Raw genomic sequence first — 17,520 nt, 5'->3', positions numbered from 1 at the left:
TCAGGATTTTGTCCTGACCAGTTCCTAAACATGATGAATGTTTTGTAGTGAAGTTACAGAACATGTGTTCTATAAAAATAATTTCATCCCTCTTGCATACAAGCCTTCCACACAAAAGGTTTGGAAGAAAGTAGGGAGGAATTAATGAAATGTGAAGTTTTGATTTCAGAATTGAATACGCTGATTTTGTAACAGTGGAGAAAACACAAACCTGGCCTTGGGGAGAGTCGGAGGGCAAGAGTGAGGACGTTAATGACCTCTGTGTGTCCAGATTGTTCTGGAAAACTTTGTATTTTTCCTAAAGAAATACTCCCACGCAGCCTTTCCAAGCTGCTGTGAGCACTTTGAATTCAACTGACAGCTGAGCCTACAGTCACACCTGCCAGAGCTCTGGCTGTGGAATGGCAGGTGGGGCCACAGCTCCTAGACTTGACAGGCAGAGCACCTCCACATGTCTCCCACCCTCGGAAAGAGGGTGAGCTGGTGTCGTGGACAGATAAAACTGTTTGGAACTGACTGCCTCCAGGCAGTCCCTCCGAAACCATGGGCTCATATGGGTATTGGAACTGGACAGGGAGTGCTGGACCTGGACGGGAAGGTTCCACGGTGGGAGGCCACCCTGGGGCCCTGGTAAGCTATACTGCCTGCCTGGTGCATGTCCTGCTCCAGGCACCCTAACGTGTATAAACTCTGTTTCAGCAGTACCACATGTGCCCCCTGGGAGTGCACTTCCTGGGTTTGTGCTCAGACTATGCAGACACCACCTCACCAGAAAGGCTTTCGGGTCAGCTTCTACTTCCCAACCGGAGTATGCCGTGCCTGAATCTGTACCTCAGGGCAACCAAAAAGGGCTCATACAAAAAATTAAGCAGTAAGGTACCTGGCTTTCTAAGGTAGACCTGCATGGTTAATGAGTAGCTTATGGTATAATGTTAAAGAAACAAAAGAACAGATACAATATTATAAAGACATTACCTCCCCCTCCAATCTCGTAACCTAAAACAACACATAGGAAAAAAGCCTGGAAGGGAATATATCGCGTATTGAGTCGCTTTTCCTAAGTGTGAAGGTCTAGATAATTTTCAAATGATATTTTATTTACAGCTTTATTTGCTGTCTCTTATTAGACCACCAGATATCCATTATAATTTTTTTAATAGTTTTGCTGAAGACTCAGTCTCTGAGGTGTCTTGACGATTCAGGATAGAAAATTTTGACATTTGTGCCAGGTGCAAAACCAAGCAGTGCATTTGAAGCAGAAGGAAGATGTGCGGCGCAGTAGACAGGAGCAGTGGGAGAGCAGAGAGGTCCAGATGGGGAGGGTTGGCGGTGTCCACAAGCACTGTGAAAAATGCCACAGGCGATGCAGCCAAAGCAAAAGCCAGTAACACTCGCATGTCCCTAAGGAGTGACTCATGCTATTGAGGTGTGCAGCTGCGTGAAGACCCTTAGACCTTTGGTCCCTTCACACAGCGGGGCAATGTGTGGTTCAGAGAGCACAGCACTGCTCTGCTCTGCACCGTGCTGCGCCGCCTGTGAGAGTCGCGGCCTCCCCTGCGGCACCACTCCTTTTGCTGGCCACCTAGAGCACTTTTCTTGAAGACTGAAAGCCTACAGATCCGGAAGGGAAAAGAGAAAGAAAAGACATGGTACAGTTGTTAGATTCAATCCTCCCCCAGTAAATGCACACGTGGAAAGTGAGATGCATGTTCAGGAGTCGTAGGGGCAAGCACGGGGCTCATCGGGAATTAGCAGGGTAGGATTGGGTGGCTCAGAAGAAACGCAGAATGCAACGGCGAGAAAACATTATCAGCTGCAAGTCTGTTTCCTGGCCTTGCTTTTGTAAGAGAATACAGTGGGGGAGGGCCCTTTGACCGTTACCTCCCCATTCCCCCTCTTCCCAGTCCCTGGCAACCAACACCCCACACTCTGCTTCTGTAAGTTTGACTAGTTTTGAGTCGGCTTGTAAGGGTTGTACCCACTCCATTATTGTGGGGGGAGGGCCTGAGATCTGGGAGGGAATCACTGCACTTGGTTATGAGCCTTCTGAGGACCTGACATCAGTAGTAACCAGGGTGCGCCGTGCACCAAGGTGCACCAAGTTCTGAGCCCTGCTCAGAGTAGCGCTGTGGCACCTTAGATCTGGGTATGTGTGGTGGGAACTCTGTGTGTGTGTGTGTGTGTGTGTGTGTGTGTGTGTGTGTGTGTGTATGTGTAACCAATGCAGGGAGAGAGAGAAACAGTATTAACAGCGACTCACCAAAGTCCAGCTGTGGTCTAGGCTCTGTGCTGGGTGCCGGGGGTACAGTAAGAAAGACACACCCCTCACTGCCCTCATGGAGCTTCTGTGAAGTTATGCCACAGTAGTGAATCTAACGTCCATACAAAAAAAACGTAAAAATTCCTGCTGTGATTGGTGGTACCAAAGAGGCACACTCCAGTGCTTCAGAGGAAATGACCTTAGCTGGCTCTTCAGGGAAGTCTATGAACAGAAGTTAACTAATCAGGAGCCTTCAGGAAAGGGGGACAATATAAGCAAGAAGCGCAGGCAGTTGGAGCCAAAGGAAGCCAATAAGAGACACTGGAAGAGGAAGCTCTGCTTTTCATATTGCTAGAGGTAGACAGGGGCTCGAGCAGGCTCTGAAGTCCTTGTGGGGAAATGTGGTCCTTATCTAGAAAGTACCAGATGGCCTTGCAACTGTAAGAGAGACGGAGACAGACACCCTGAGTGGATGTGATGGACCAGTTACAAGGCAGCCTTCACAATCAAAAGGAGAGAGGCATTGGCCTAGAGCAGATGTAGTGGACACAGAAAGATATGGAAGCATAAACGGATATAAATTTTCCTTAAAAATTCCTTTTCCTTTTAAAAAAAGTCAGAGATACTGAGATGTAATTTACATACAACAAAAGTCAACCTTTGAAAGTATGCAGTTTGTAGGCTCTTGACAGATGTATGCAGTTGTGTAACCACCATCACAATACAGATACAGAAAATTTCTGTGCCTTTTCCAGAATGCCTTGTACATGAAACCCAAAACATTTAGCCTTTTGTGGCTGGCTTCTTTACTTTGGCATACTGAGATGCACACATGCTGTTTCATGAATCAACAGTTTGTTTTTATTACTGTGCAGTGTTCCTTTGTATGGGTGTACCTGTTTGTTTTTCTTTCATCCATACACCAGTTGTTGAGTATTTGGGTGGTCTCTAGATTTGGCTACTATGAATAAAAGTGCTATGAATGTTTGAGTACAGACAGGTCTTTGTGTGGACACGTTTTCATTTCTCTTGGTTAGAATTTCCTAGGAGTAGAATTGGTGGGTTATATGGTAAACGTATGTTTAACATCAAAAGTAAGTGCCTGAGATTAGGATACCCACTCCAGCTTTCTTGTGGTTTCTGGTCTTATATCTTCTCCCCTACTTTTACTCTCAGTTTAACTGTGTCTCGTGTAAACAACATATAGTTGGATCCTGGTTTTGTTTTGTTTTTCATCCAGTTAGTGTCTGCCCTTTGATTGGACTGTTTATTCACATTTAACATTGTTATTGATGTAGTTGGACTTACATGTGCAATTATACATTTTTTTCCCTATGTGTCTTATTTCTTGTTCTTTGGTACCTCCTTTACTGCTTTCTTTTACAGTAAGTGGGTATTTCCTGAAGTGGCATTTTAATTTCTTTGGTTATTTTTCTCAATATATTTTTTGAGTTATTTCATCAGTAGCTGCTCTGGGGTTTACCATACACATCTTAATTTATCACAGTCAGCTTCAGATTTGTACTAATTCCAGTGAGATATAGAAACATTGCTCCTATGTAGCTCTATTCACACTTCTCTCCTTGTGCGGTATTGTTATATTACATCTATAAAGGGTACATCCCATTCATACAGTCTTATCATCATCAAATAGTATATGTAATTCTGTGACTTTTAAGAAAAGCTAACATTAGACAGGAGGATCTCAAGTATATACTTACAGCTTCTGTTATATTAACCTTCTGTGTCACAATTTCTGATTCCTTTCATTTGTTCTGGTGGAAATGCTTTACCATCCAGACTCATCTCCTTACCTATTATATATAGCTTTGTGCCCAACCACCACCTCTGTATTGTGATGGGCAAATATATTACATTGTATGTGTGTCTTGCCAGTGGGTTTCAGCCCCTGGCAAGTTCACTATGGATTCAGTGTGACCAAAGAAATGACAGTAGAACGTTCTTGGGGTGAAAGGGTTATACCCAACTTTATTTCCACAGTGGCAGGTCAGTCACTAAAATCTCGTTCACTCAGAGCGAGTCTGCATGCAGCAAGCTGGTCTCTGCCTCTGGGCCTCTCTGTCTGCACCTCTGGGCCTCTGTCCTCGGCGCTGCCACCACTGCAGCCTCTGTTCTGCTCTCCTGCAGCCTTGCAGCCGTGCTACCGTGTTGCGCAGAGCAATGGGTGGAGCTCTTTATATAGAGTTAATAGCAGTGTACTGCCCACACGGTGTGTAGTGAGCTAGCCAACCAGGGCCAGGTGAAAATCCTGGCCACAGGAACTTAAATTTTATCCACAATATGTTATTGGTCAAATAAAAATTTACACAATATTGTTTTACACAATTGCTTTTTAAGTCAGTTATGAGAAGAAAGGAGTAAAGAATGTGTATTTATAAAGTCTTTTATACTCACATAATTACCTTTACCTGTGCTCTTTGTTGTTTCACGTGGATTTGAATTAACCATCTGGGGTAACTTGCAGCCAGAAGAACTTGCTTTAGTTTTCTTGTAAGCCAGTTCTGCTAGAAACAAATTATCTTAGTTTGTGTTTGTCTGGGAATGTCTTTATTTTGCTTTCATTTATTTATACGTTCTTAAATCACTTTATTGAGATATGCTTGATATGTAAAAAGCTGTACACAGTTAATGTATACAACTCAACGAATTTGGGAATCAGTACACCCATCCTTGAAACCATCACCACCATCTAGGACACAGGCTTATCCATCACCTCCCGAACTTTCCCCCAACTCCCTTTTTATTGTTGTTGTTGTTGTTCTTCTTCTTATTATTATTAGCAGTAAAAACCTTGACATAAGATTTAGCTTTGTAGCAAAATTTAAGTACACAGTATTGTTAGCTATGGGCACTGTATCCTGTACAGCAAGCTCCAGAACTTGTTGCATAACTATGACTCTGTGCCCTTTGACCGTTACCTCCCCATTCCCCCTCTTCCCAGTCCCGGCAACCAACATCCCACACTCTGCTTCTGTAAGTTTGACTAGTTTTGAGTCAGCTTGTAAGTGAAATCATGCAGTATTTGGCTTTCTGTGTCCGGCTTTTTTCACTTAACATAATGTTCTCTAGGTACAGAGGGCATGCTCTTACACATAGAAGGCCCTAAAGACTCCACCAAAAAACTGAGAGCGCTAAGAAACAAATTCAGTAACATTGCTTTCATTTTTTTACAGATAGTTTGCTGGATGTAGGATTCTTGGTTGCCAGTGCTTTCCTTTGAGCACCTTGAATATATTATCCCTATGCCTTCTGCCTCCACTGTTTCTGCTGAGAAGTCTGCTGCTGATCTGACTGGGTTTTCCCGTCATAAAATAGGAGGGTTTTTTTTTCTTGTTGCTTTCAAGATTGTCTCCTTGCCTTTGCTTTTCAGCATTTTTACTCTGATGTGCCTGTCAGTCGGTCTCTTTTTGTTTATCGTACTTGTACTTCGTTGAGCTTCCTTCGGGCAATATTTCTTGGCACATTTTTCTCTGCTCCTTTCTCCCTTTCTGGTATTCTCAATCCATCTATGTTGGTAGCCTAAGCATGTCCCGTATTTCTCTGAGGCTCTGTTTATTTTCCTTAGCATTTTCCTCTCTGACTTCGGATCGCCCAGTCATTATGAGTCTGTCTTCAAGATTGCTCAGTCTTTTTCTGGTAGTTCTTATCTACGTTGAGCCCCTCTAAGTGAATTTTTCACTTCAACTATTGTACTTTTCAACTCTAGAATTTCCGTTCTGTCATTTTGTATAGTTTGTATCTCTTTATTGTCATTCTCTATTTCATGTAATATGTTCAATTCAGTAACTTCCTTTACCTCTTTGATGGTAGTTTCCTTTAGTTCTTTAAAGTTCTTCGTGTGGCAGTTTTGAGGTCTTTTTCTTGCAAATCTGACATCTGGTAGCAATCACAGGCAGTTCTGCTGCCTGCTTTTTCCCCAGTGTACTCTAGGTAGATCATATGCTCCTGTTTCTTTCCATGTGTCATAATTTTTGTTGTTGCTGGAAACTAGACTATCTAAAATAGACCATGTGGCAATTCTGGATGCTGGTCCACCCCTACCTTCCTGATTTGTTACTGTTTTTTGCCTGTTTATTTGTTTAGTGTCTGGCTGGTTTATTTTAGTGAGTGTAGCTTCTCTCCCTACTCCCCCCTCCCCTGCTGTGTTAAGCTTTGGGTTTTCCCCCTCAGGGAGAGCTGTCTTGAGTATGCCTGTGGTCACCCTGGGATGACTGTGGTTTGGTCAGGGCTCTCTTTGACTTTCTCCTTCCCTGACCACATTCAGCTGTTCAGCTGCACTGACTGTGGGATGATTACTCCCTAGTTTTCAGCAATGTCCTGGATAAATTGCTCCATAATTTAAAACAGTGAAATCCGTGCTCCTTTGAAGGGATAGCTGTTAAGGCCAGTGTTTGAGATTTGATCTGACCCTGGTGGGCTCCTTCCAGTAATCTCCCTCCCTGGCATCCCAGGTAATCCAGCCAGCCCACAGTTGAACTCCTGTTGATGCCGGGGTTCTTGTTCATGAAGCCGAAGAATGAGCTTCACAAACACCCAAGGTAGGAGAGCCAGGTACAGGCTTTTATTTAGAAATAAAGTGAGAGAATAGAGCCCCTGGCTCATGCCAGGAGGGGACAAGAGAGCCCGTAGTGGTGCATTGTCTAGGGGGTTTTATAGGCAGTTGAGGATTTTTCGAGAACATGAAAAAAACTTAGGGGTGTGGACCTGCAGCACCTGCCCTGTCCTCAAGGTGGGCTGGGTCAAAGTCTGATTGTTAGGGCTGACAGAGGAGTCACGGGTTATGCTGATACCCTTGCAGAACCCTCAAACATTCCAGGCCAAGTTGCTTCTGGCCTTTTGACCTTTAGCTGATCTCACTGAAGATGTCTATATTCTTAGGTATCTTTCCCGAGAGAATTAGTGTGACTTTGACTTTGCATAATGCTTAACAGAGTTTCAATGGGGACTTCTTTGCCCATTGTTATATTGCTCTGACTGTAAATATTCCACCCTGCTTTTCCCGGAGGCCCTCACCCTTCTCTGACTACACCCCTGGTCCCTGTCTCATTCCCCCCTCTACAGATGGAGACCCTAGCTGCTGCTAGGGAAAGGGGGCGATGACCGCTCTGGCTGCTTCATGCTGAGAAGGGGCACATAAAGGGTGCAGTTAGGTCTCCATCAGTGGTCAGTTGAGAGGGCCTCGGAAGATGGGCGCTTCTATTCCAGGTTCCATTTCTGTTACTTTTATTTGCAGTTTTATGGCTTCTAGGCAAGATAGAACAAATTGTGTTATTAGGTTAAGTAGCAATATCTGGAGTTGGATTTTCCATTCTGGAAGGACATACTTGATGAGATTAAGAATACATGGTTGAATACGAGAACTAGAAATAGTAAAACTTTAATTGAAATGATAGGAGAAAACTAAAACATCTGGAAAATCATAGCCAGATATTTTGAAGAAGCTAGAATTCTGGATCTAGTTTATGTCCCAATGACTAGTATTAGGATTTAGTATGGATAAGGCTGCATTATTGAAACAATACTTTTCTCTAAAATCACCCTCATTTTTATTAGTAGTAACCAGGTTAAGAAAATAATTAACACTTGGCTTTATTATTTGCATAAGTGCAGCAAGAAGAGCAATTGATTACATAGGCTCTTTTCAATGTGCTTTGCTGGAACTTTTTGTAAGGAATTTCAGATTGAACTTTTAAAGGCCTCTTGAGGCCAGACAGCTAAGCCAGACTTGCCTTCAGGTTTTGTCTGCAGTACTTGTAGATTTGGGTGAATTCCTATCTTCTCGAGGTCCTCAAGACATCCTGAGGTTCCTGCACTTGTCAGGAAGTGACCTTCCTTACTCACCTGGTAAGGCTGCTGGGAACCCTGTAAGCAAGGTATCAGGTCAGTTCTTCCAATTGGCTTTGTTGGCTTTATAAAGTCAGCCTTAGTTCTTTAAAGCTGTCTGTTTATATCTGAGTTCATGCACATGTCTCTCAGGTATGACATTTCAAAGCCTTGGTAGTATAACCTGTGGTTTTTTTTGTTTTATTGTTTGTTTGATTTTTATACTTGATTTATATGTGAATCCCATATTTCTCCCTTATTATTATTATTATTATTATTTTAATAAAATGCTGAGGTGGTAGGTAGATGCAAGATAAAGGTAGAAAACATAATTTAGTGCTGTAAGAGGGCAAATGTAGATGATCAGGTCTGTGCCTATAGACTAAGTATTCATCCAAGCTAGATAAGGGCAACAAAACATCCACGGATGCAGAAGATTTCTCTCAAAACAGGGGTGGTGAGGTTCTAAGCTTCACCTCTGTTGATCCCCAATTTCTCACCTGATGGACCCCCTGTGACTGTGCCTGTCTTAGGTATAACCTGTGGTTTTAATTGGTCCTCTTACAAGGAAAGCAGGTTCTTATTGAACTTATGCAAATAAACATGCTGCCATGAAATACAAAAATAGTCACTGAGAGTTTTTAAATTCTGGAGGGTTCAGGTAGAGAGAAAGATAAAGTATCAATTCTGCTTATAAAGATAGTCATTTAATAAACTGTTGTCAGCTTAAAAGAAAAAGCTTAAAACACTTTATCAGCAACATTTGAAACAAAAAGCCACAAAATCATCTTCCTTAGTTTACTTAATCTTATGTAACCAATACTTGTTCTGCTAAAATCTAGTTCTTTACTAGTTTAGGAGTAATAAAACTGATTATAAATGACAAAAGACCTACAAATGACAATGGTTAAAGATCTGATGAGAGCTTACTGTAAGACAGTTGACATAAGGAAATTTGTATATTTCTGTAACACAAAACATTCAGGAACAAAGTTTAGCATCATTCCTTTTGACAGTGCTTTCTAGGTAGTTAAGTAGGTAATTATATATCAGATAAATAAGCCAAATTAGCCAAATAACTTTTCCTCAATGAGAAAAAATTCTTCCGACATGTTCCAGGGGCCCCCTGGAAAATATCAGTTGACTAGAGGTAAAAGCACCTTTTTGCATTTTTTTTTTTTGGCACCTGCTTAAATAGGATTATAGGTTGCCATGAAGCAATACTTATCCATTTAACCAGAATGACAACAGAGTACCTCAAAGGCAAATAAAGAAGGTTACACAGTTGTTAGCAAAGTTTAGCTTTTAGTCCTTTAAATATTAAGATCTCATTTTCTTAAATACTCAGACAACTCATTGAGACTTTAAGCATGAGAACCTCCTTTGATAAAACAATTAGAGAACCCTTTGCAATCTTTCAACATTAAGAGCAGACTAACAGTGAAGAAAACTTTGTCTTTTTAACCGAAAACAAAATTCTAATTTTGCTGTGTAGTTGATATCGAGACTCTTGCTTTAATTTTATATAGCATGACCATATCAATTCTTCCACAAACTTTCTACAACTTCCTTTTTACATTTAGATTTCTCTCTCTAAATAAACAGCTGTACTTTAGAACAAAGTTACTTTCTTTTATCAAAAGACACATTCTTTAGCATGCAGAAATGTTTTCCTTATTACTTTAAGTAGTTTTAATTAGAATTTAAAACCATTAGGTACCTTAATTTTTAGTGAACAGAGAAGCAGGCTATTGTAAACTGTTACACTAGCATTCTTTAGATTGACAAATTTGTGAACATTTTATAATTTGTGTAACCATGAGCTTTACAGCACAATCTCTCACTAAGCACAAAGTATATCTTCTTAACTTAGCAAAACTTTAAGGTTTTAGGTTACCACAAAGATTCTCAGGCTGTTTGTAGGTATACACACTGTAATACACATTTATTAAGGTGTTCACTTGCCACACTTATTTAGTTCACTCATTCCTAACAACATGCTAGATTACTTACAAAACCTTTACTGAATATTAGACAAAGTCAAGCCTCTAAGCATTTTATTCTTGAAAGATTTAGCAGATAACATCAACTTAAATGACTTTAGATAAACTTAGGCAGCTGATAACCATAAGGACATGTCCATTTCAGTTCAACTTAAATTAGCATTAATGCTTAATATTTTCCATTAGAATTTTCTGGAAATTTTAGAATGCCCAATTTTCACAAGCGCTTGTCTTTAAATCAGTTTTATTAATACCATCCGGAGGTAGAAAAATCTTTCATTTACACGCTTAGACATACAAACATACAGATTGAGACATAATGACTACAGTTAGCAACACTTTTCATAAAAGAACATATATACAGACAGATAAGCTGATACAGAGATTTGAGTTACTGATATCCAATTGCCTTTCCTTTTAGCTTATTTGACTAAGAGTATCTCAGTTTTCAGAAATACTCTCTATGGACAAGCAGTTTATATAACTGGGTTAAGGTTTAGATGGCCCAGACTAACAGGGCCAATGAAGGCTCTGAACTGATAGGGACTGTGTGTGTCCAGGGGGCTGGAAATGAAATGCAAGTACAATTCTAGCTCCAGTCATTTAAAGCCAGGCTGTATTGCAGAAGATAAATTTCTTCTGTTTCAGGGAGTCTAGTTTAAAAACCTCCCAATTTTTGAAGATAATGAACCCAATAAGTAGAATAGATTTCCACCAAAATAATTTAGAAAACTAGTTCCATACTGTAGTAGTTCACGGGACTTTTGACTACTTTCCTTCCTTGCATTAAAATAAATTTAGCTGCATAACCTTATTATATTGTATACTTCTCTCAGGGACCAAGCCTCTCCATCACAGAGTTTGTATTGAGGCCAGGCTTGTGTGCAGAATGTAAAGCACTTTTTCAGGGTCTGGGGATCAAATTTGCTCCCAGTTCTTTAGAATGCAAGCTAGAGGCGAGTCTGGCTTTAAAACTTGAAGAGGAAGCTCCCACCTGAAAGAGAGAAAGAAAGATGTGTGACACCTGGTCGGCCTTTCTCTGTGAGGGCATCCCCTCTCCTTGGAGCCTGGGTGACAGTGGTCAATCACCTCCTCTGCCAGGCCTACTGGATTTAACCACTCCTTACCAGCGTGGCCTGTATCTTGCCTTGATTCCCCTCTTGCCTTCACACTAAGCAAGAGTTGCTTCAGAGTCCCGGATCTAGTGGGAACCTCACCAGTATCTCTTACTTTACGCCTTTGGGAGTCCTGATCCAGACCCTAGTTTCTCTGCACAGACTTTATAGCACAGTACACTTGGGCTGCGGATAGGGAAATGCCTAGCCCCAGGAGGACTGCCTCCAAGGAAGAGAGATCAATAGAATAGAGCCATGGCTAGAATTTAAACGGGGCCATTTACATGTACAGTTATGAGGGGGGGTGTCTGTACTCAAACACCAGTTTCCGCCACTGCCTGGGATTTAGCCAGTCACCCACTATAACAAATCTGATCTGTGAAACAAGAGGTCGGGGTGTTATCTGCGACTATCGCATAGGCGGCAGCCTAGCCAGAGGTTCATGCAGCGCCATGGGATCAGTCGGCTGGAGCTGAGATCCAGGACCACTGTCTACTAGTCCAGTCAGCCCTTGGAGTCCCGAGATTAGGGGAGGAAAGTAGGAAATCAGCTCGGCCACTCCCTGACATTCCCATCCATCCAGAGGCCGGGGATCAAGGGGTGGCAGACACCGGGAAACCTTTCACCCGAGACTTAAGACTGGTAGCCGACGCTAATCGTGTTTTAAGTGGCTAACCAGTGTTATGGGTCTCAGATTGGGCACGCCGGAGCAGGAGTAAGGAAACAGGTCCTCACAGAAAAGTAGATTGTAAAAAGGGAGCCTTTATTTTAGCCGGCCGGCGTCTGCCAAGGAGCAAGCTCTCCAAGTGCAGCCCCGAGCCCCTGTTACAACGTCCTTTTAAGCATTTTTACCGCATCCTGCTTAGTTTTTGCAACTTTTCCACCTTCACCTAAATTCAGCAAGCTATATTCTTTGTTTAATGCTCGGGGGGCTTAAGCATCCTGTTTTGCCCACCTGCTGCAGGAAATGTGTGAAACTGTTGGTCTCTAACAAAGCAATGTACAGAAGCAAAAATAGCGTGGAGTTAGTTGAACATCCTGTTTCTCATGGGATTTATATCTTTTCATTTAGTTTCTCAGAAGTTGGTACGTGTCTAGGGTCTGGGGCTAACTTTACAGAGAGCTTTGTGTCCTATTTTATGTCTGAAACTGCTTCAGCCCCTCACACCAGTGCCCAGACACATTTTAATGAGATAAAAAGTACAGCATTTAGTTAGAAATGAGAGTGCGGCGTGGATCTCCTACCTTGCGGTGGTGAACATTGGGTTCCATGAAATTGATGAAGTTAGAAGGGAGTTAGGAACGCTCCCTGCCTCACTGAGAGGCCAGGGCGGCCTGAAGAAGCAGGCTGGGAGTCAGAGACAGAGAGAGAGACACTCCTCCTGGATACCCAGTCGGGCTGTCGGCGTCTGATTCCAGACACACGGACCTTTGAGAAGCCGCTGAAGTGTAGCCTCAGCCTAGACTCTCGCAGTTGCCTACGGCTTTCCTCAATCCCTTGCATCCGAGGAGATGCCTCTGAAAGGGAATCCTGGCCTCCACTCAGTTGACTTTCCCGGCTCCCAAGGGAGATGGGGGATCCACTGAGGGAGACACAGGGGAACCTGTCGCTTGAGACTTTGAGATTGGCAGCCGGGCTAGTCCCGTTTAAGTGGCTGACAAGCGCCCAATGTTGTGTGCCGTAGACAGCTTCCTTCTATAAGGACAGTGAGAGAAAAGGCAGGCTCGGATGCCGATACCTCCAAAGTTATCCCGGATGAGCCCCCAAAGATGATGCCGGGGTTCTTGTTCATGTAGCCGAAGAATGAGCTTCACAGACACTCAAGGTAGGAGAGCAAGGTGCAGGCTTTTATTTAGAAATAAAGTGAGAGAATAGAGCCCCTGGCTCATGCCAGGAGGGGACAAGAGAGCACGTAGTGGTGCATTGTCTAGGGGGTTTTATAGGCAGTTGAGGATTTTTCGAGAACATGAAAAAAACTTAGGGGTGTGGACTTGCATCACCTGCCCTCAAGGTGGGCTGGGTCAAAGTCTGATTGTTAGGGCTGACAGAGGAGTCACGGGTTATGCTGATACCCTTGCAGAACACTCAGACATTCTAGGCCAAGTTGCTTCTGGCCTTTTGACCTTTAGCTGATCTCACTGAAGATGTCTATATTCTTAGGTATCTTTCCCGAGAGAATTAGTGTGACTTTGACTTTGCATAATGCTTAACAGAGTTTCAGTGGGGACTTCTTTGCGCATTACTTTGCTCTGACTGTAAATATTCCTCTCTGCTTTTCCCTGGAGGCCCTCACCCTACTCTGACTACACCCATGGTCCCTGTCTCACTTTGTCCAATAATTCCACCAATCTCCCACCAGTTGCCTTTTACTGCAGCCTCTGCTGTCTTGAAAGTGCCCCTAGGCATGACCTTCTCCACACTCCATTGCGAATGCAGTCGTTTCCTCTGAGAGGAAGTTCCCCAGCGATCTGCTTCAAAACGTCAGAGCCATACAGTTCTGTAGCTGTGGAGTGGGGACAGTGATGGTGTACTTCTTTCCCAGTTTTTTGTAGTGTACTGTGTGATGCTGTACTTCTAAATTTCCATTTTTAATTGTTTGTAGCTGCTATTTAGAAATTACTGAGACGTTAGCATACTGATCTTGTTACTTCGCTAAACTCACTTCTTAATTCAAGTAGCTTTTCTCTAGGTTCTTTTTATAGGGTCCTCTTATAGATTCAGGTGTTGTCTATGAATAATAACTGTCTTACTTAGTTCTTGCTTCTCGCCTTTTTTATTGCCTAGAGCAGCCAGTAAAATATTGAAGAGAAGTGGCAGAAGTGAGACAGGGACCGTGGGTGTAGTCAGAGTAGGGTGAGGGCCTCTGGAAAAAGACCCCTGCCAAAACTCCATATTAAACAATTAAGCAAAGTCAGAGTTACATTAATTCTCTAAAGTAAAATATCAAACTAGGAATATAAGCATTCTTCAGTGAAGGTTAGCTAAAACTAAAAAGCCAGGAGTAACTTAGCCTGGAATGTTTGAACATCCCCCAGATAAGAAAATACCTCAGCATAGCCCATGTCTTGTTTGTGTCAATTAAATGAGGCTATTGTAAAATTTACTTTAGCCTGCCAAGAGGCCCAGTTTATCTTTAACTTTACCCAGATGCTGCTTTTCCTCCTCCAGCCCTAATCAAGTCAGTAACTCAGCTCACCTTGAAAGCAAAACAAGCAGCCTTGACTGATAATGCTCCCAAACCAAGAAACTGCTATTCTGAGAAAGGATCAAAACAGTAGATTTCTTATGTTAACTCCACAAAATAGTCTGGAAAACTGATAAGAAACTTAGTGTCTCTAAAAATAAACACTTAGAGACCATCTGGTGGATCCACCTCCCTAACTTACTCTCTCAACTGCCTATAAATCCCCTAGATAAAGCACCACCACGGACTCTCTTGTCCCCTCCTGGCGTAAGCCGGGAGCTCTGTTCTTTTACTTTATCTCTAAATAAAAGCCTGTGTACCTTGCTCTCCTACCTTGAGTGTTTGTGAAGCTCATTCTTCGGCTTCATGAACAAGAACCCCGGCATCAGAAGCACACATCCTTGTCCGAGGTCACTTAAATGGTGGCTGCATGTAACATTGTGAGCGAGCTCCTTCACGGTGCCAGTACTCGGGGCTGTTTGTGTGTCTGTGTCCGAGGTCGTATGCTCTGTGATCATGTGGCTTCCGTGTCCAGAGTATCAGGTCCATGAGCTGTTGGGTTTCTATATTGCAGGTCATGAAGTTGCTAAAATGCATGTGGGCCTGTATTTCAGAATTTGTCATATCTGAGCTGATTTTGTATCTCGGGCCTCATTTATTGAATCTGTAGGAGTCTGAGTTCCGTGGATTGTTTGGTGTTTTATTTCCAATGGCATGAGGTCTCCTCACTGCTCTTTCCTGGGTCTGTATTTGGGTTTAGTGTGTCACTGGGGTGTTTGGGTTTTGTGGCCCATACTGTGAGGTTTCTGAGGAACTTGGGAGTCCAGGGTATGATGCTTCAGAGCTGGGGGAAGATCGGGGTCCTGGAGCAAGGTCTGCTCTGTCTTCAGTCCTTTGTTCCTGGGATTGAGTCCTCTGAGCCATTAGGGCATTCCTAACCCCATGGACAGACTTTGTTACATACCGGAGTTCAGACATGAGGTGTTTGTGACCTCTTCCCCATGTTTCAGTCTGATAACTGTGCAGAAAGACAGTGAGAGGCTGTTGATCTGAGTTGACTGTCTCTGAACTCCCCCACTCCTGCTCCCAACAGTCCAGCTTCCTTGTCTAGACCACTGTGTAGGCAGCTTCCTTCAGACCTTCCCCTGGGGTCGGATTCTCGCCACTGTTTTGAAGGTCACAGGGTCTTCCTCAGCCCCATTGTGGGGAGGAGTTTACGATGTGTCTCTGAAGAAAAACACAAAGCAGGGACCCCCGTCTCAGAGTTTGGCAGAACCTGCCCATCTTGTGCCCCCATGTTGGCATCTGTCACCTCTCAGGTCTCCCTGACACCCATAAAAAAAAACAAACCTGGGCATATCCATTTGCCTTGTTGCCGACTGCACATTTCAAAGCCTGGGTCCCCTGTGCTGTGGTTGGCTGGCAGGAGATGCTAGCTTTGGGGATGATCTTCCCGCACCTTAACTTTTCTGTGATGAGATTGTGCAGACTGTACCTCAGCCTCTTCCTCCTATCACACGCACCTCCTGAAAGCAGAATTCAGGGCTTGGGGAGCTGGGGTAGGGGGTGGGTCCAGACAGATGCCACCTCTGGCCGGGCAGAGAGTGTGGGCCTGAGACCATGTCACTTGGTACACTGGAGGTCAGGTGCACCTGTCGCCTAATGTGAAGGTGTGTTGGGTTGAAGAAAGAGTCCAGACACTCCAGAATTTTATCTCCATTTCTAAAACACCCGTGGTTTAATCCTGTTACTTCATGAGAAAATACGCAATGTGTTCTGTACTAGAGGGAGAAAAATCTTTGTTCGTTTTCTGAAAATGTACGACCTGGTTAGAAGACAGACAGGTTTGTAACTTTCCTTTATAGTCCACAAATTACACACACACAGAAGGGATCACCTGTCAAGGTGGAGGTGAATTTCTCTTTAACCTACTGGGACAAGTGTTTCAGGCCCATTTCAACAGAGCAGGAGCCCTGCCCTCCTTACTGAGGGCCATTTTCTAATATAACCTCTGTCTGATGTAAAGCCACCCCTCTCTGCATCTTCATATGTCCCCAAAGCTGTAAAGTACCAATTGCTCCACAGCAAGGCCGTCAGACGAGAGCACAGGGGAAAACTTCTCTGTCATTGACGAGTCTACTTTTCCAAACGCCTTTCTGCCTCAGCCCTGCCCATGGTGAGGACCCAGTGCTCAGGTCCCTGTTGGTGTGATGAGCAAAGCAGCGGGATGGGGGGGGGGTCACAGTCCCAGGGGAAAATGTCAGGGCTAGTTGAACCTTTGCTAACATTTTCTTGGAATGCTGAAAGGGAGGTCTCAAAAGCTGAAGTTACAAATCATTTGCTTGCTGTTTCTCTAAAACCTTTTGAAGGAATGCGTAGCCTCTTCTTTGTAAAAGGGATCGAGACCATCCCGCGCTTGGGTGTCTGATGGTAGGACATGGAATACACTGGGACCAAGTCATCTGTATCTTTGCCGGGGGTGGGTAAGCTTCCCCCTGTTTTTGAAACAGAAAGAAAAGTTTGGCAAGTGACAACAAGAAAGGAGGACAAAGAAGTACTACACACACACTGAGCGTGAAGCGGCATTTCCTGTTGGTGCAAGTGAGTCATTTGCAAATTTTTAACTGTCAGTGTTTCATAAACCATGACAATTTGCTAAAAATTAGCTTGTCAAGAAACAACTTGAGGCTCCAGAGTAAAGCCAAAACATTTGCTCTAACTAAATTGCTTTAGAATTAAGTGTTTGAGGTTTGAAATACAGCCAGCCTGCACCTGAGTCCCAGATCAGAGCTGCCAGACAGCAGGTGTGGCTGAAGCAGCCGCCACTTGAGGACCCATGCCTGCAAGGAGGGAGGGGCCAGTCCCAAGGGGAGCAGAACACGACCCTTAAGAGCATCACAGTCCAGTGAGGGAAGCAGACCCATTGCGTCAGGCCACAAATATACATACATGGGCGGTTTTCTATGTGCCAGGCAGCACTCCAGGTGCTGGGATACTTGATGGCCCAACCGGCAGAAATCCCTGCCCTAGACTATACACTCCTGAAAGGTATAGCGGTGGGTGACAGGCACCAAACCGTCCCATAACAACTGAGCAAACTGTGTAGTGTGTTA

General features: G+C 43.6%; 2 long non-coding RNA genes across 10 annotated transcripts in view; one reads left to right on the top strand and one right to left on the bottom strand.

The window, feature by feature from the left end:
- The window catches only part of LOC118929161 (uncharacterized), a 40,847-nt gene that overhangs the window by 11,633 nt on the left and 11,694 nt on the right, over positions 1-17,520 (top strand). The gene's annotated exons all lie outside the window — the stretch shown is intronic.
- Positions 7,239-14,483, bottom strand: LOC130681977 (uncharacterized). The gene is made up of 2 exons (XR_008995289.1): positions 12,962-14,483; positions 7,239-8,143 (listed from the first exon to the last, which is right to left on the bottom strand). It is a non-coding gene; the product is annotated as an uncharacterized LOC130681977 (long non-coding RNA).

This window comes from Manis pentadactyla, chromosome X (genome assembly GCF_030020395.1).
Source record: "Manis pentadactyla isolate mManPen7 chromosome X, mManPen7.hap1, whole genome shotgun sequence".
Classification (NCBI taxonomy): domain Eukaryota; kingdom Metazoa; phylum Chordata; class Mammalia; order Pholidota; family Manidae; genus Manis; species Manis pentadactyla.
Note: the sequence above shows the minus strand (reverse complement) of the source record. Positions and strands in the feature narration are given on the sequence as shown.